Consider the following 2,498-nt stretch of genomic DNA (forward strand, 5'->3'; position numbering starts at 1 on the left):
TAGCACTTAGTAGATGCCCAGTAAATAGTAATAGCTAATATTTATTAAACATTTACCATTTTCCAGGGCTTTAGGTAGCCTGTTTTCCTTCCTTACTTCCTTCCTTTCTTCTTTCTTTCCCTCCTTCCTTCCTTCTAGTTGAACAATAATTTTTTTTTTTAGCAGTCAGAGGGGTGAGGGTAGATGGTGAGAAGAGGTAATGGAAGTGGAGGAATATATGTAACTAATGGAAAATAAGCATACATTGTGATTTTTTAAAACCACCTTCTATGATGTAGTTAGCCACCTATGTCTTCTGAATCAACTCCTTTGGAAAAGGGGTATCCTTGTCAATCTTGTTTACTTTGTCCCCATTCTCCCACACACCTTCTAGACATTTTTTTTTTTTTACAAACCTGTTGATCTATAATTGCAATGCAATAAATGGAGCATATTTAACAGCATATGATTTGGTAAGTTTTGACATATGTGTACGGCTGTGAAACCATCACCACAACCAGGTTAATGAACTTGTTTCCTGGTGCCCCCAGGAAACTGTCGATTTGCTTTCTGTCACTTTGGATCATCTCACATTTTGTATAATGTTATATAAATGGAATAATACAATATGTACTCTTCCTTTGGCTTCTTTCACTCAGCGTAATTATTTTCAGATTTATCCATGTCATTGTATCAATAACTCATTCTTTACCCCTCCCCCACTTTTATTGAGCTATAATTACATAATATTGTAGAAGTTTAAGGCGTACAACATAATGAATCCAATATATTAATACACGGCAAAATGGTTACAATAATAAGTTTATTCATATTCATCACCTCATATAGTTACAATTTTGTTTCCTTGTGATGAAAACTTTTTAGACCCACCCTCTTATCATCTCTCAAATATAAAGTACCGTATTGTCAGCCATAGACCCCAGGCTGCACATCACATCATCAGAACTTACTTATCTATAACTAGAAGTCTGTACCTTTTGACCCCCTTCACCCATTTCTTCCACCCTCCACCCGCCGCCTCTCGCAACTACCAATCTGTCCTCTGAGGAGACATTATTGTTACCTTTATTTTACAGATGAGAAAACTGAGTTATGGAGAGTTTAATTTAACCAAGATCACATGAACTGTAATGGCTCAGATGAGACTCTAACCAGGACCTCCAAAACCCAGTGACTAGACTCATGGCCCCTGAGCTGTCTATTTTGGAATGTTAACTTGAATGAATCCATCCATTCTCTACTAGTTCTAAACTGAATGTCCTCTCAACATCTTCCAAAACCGAAATCAGTGCAGAAATAAAAGTAACAAAACTGAAGATAAGCCGTCTGCAGCTCAATCTTATAAATTAGTACATTTTGAATTTTAAAATTGTTAACCCTGTGGTTAACATAGTACCATGTTTTTATTTTAAAAACTTAAAATACATATCGCATGTATTATTTTACATTTTTTGTGTGATGAGTTAAATTGTGCCCCCTCCCCCCAATTCATATGTTAAAGTCCTCATTCTCAGTACCTCAGAATATGACCTTATTTGGAATAAGGGTTGTTGAAGACGTAATTAATTAAGATGAGGTCATACTGGAGTGGGTGGTCCCCTAATTCTTATTAGTGTCCTTAGAGTAAGGGGAAATTTGGACACAGACACTGTTATGGGCTGAATGATGTTCCCCTATAATTCATATGTTGATGCTCTCACCCCCAGTGTGACTGTGTCTGGCTATAGGGCCTCTACGGAAGTAATTAAGGTTAAATAATATCCTAAAGGTAGGACCCTAATCCAATAGAACTGATGTCCTTTTAAGAGGAAGAGGTACCAGGGCTGTGAGCACACAGAGAAAAGGCCATGTGAGGATAAAGCAAGAAGCTGGCTATCTGAAAGCCAAAGAGAGAGAAAAACCAAATTTGCTGACATCTTAATCTCTGACTTCCAGCCTCTAGAACTGTGAGAAAAGACATTTCTGTTGTTTAAGCCACCCAGTCTGTGGTGTCTCTTCCTCAGTTCTGTTGGGGTAAAATAAATCAGGGACTTTGAAGTTCAAAGAGCTTTGGAATTGCCAAAGGAGAGAGATTCCCACCAGGGGAATGAGGAAAGAGAGTAGCCAGTGTTGACCACGGTTTTCTTAGTACACGGAACATTGGACTTCTTATGAAAATCTGTTTTTTTTGTATCTCGAGGATGCCAAAGGCTAGTAAGTGATTGTGTCTTCCTCTGGAAGAGCCAAATTTATAGATCACGTCTTCCGAGAGTGCATGTGTGCATGTCTGTGGGCTATGCTTACCCATCTTCACTATTTTCTATTCTTTTTCCTTTATCCCAAGTCCTCACAATTTCTCTTTACTCTTTAGTACTGTATCCATTGTGGAAAGAAGAGAGAATAAATCAGTGGACAAATAAGTAAGAATATGAGCATTATCTTGACCAGCCTTGACAGGGGCTCCCAATTCTGTCAGAGGTAGACACACTAGAGTCTCTTCCTCTTCCATTAAAAAAATT

The sequence above is a fragment of the Pteropus vampyrus genome, unplaced genomic scaffold, assembly GCF_000151845.1.
Source record: "Pteropus vampyrus isolate Shadow unplaced genomic scaffold, Pvam_2.0 Scaffold49, whole genome shotgun sequence".
Lineage (NCBI taxonomy): Eukaryota > Metazoa > Chordata > Mammalia > Chiroptera > Pteropodidae > Pteropus > Pteropus vampyrus.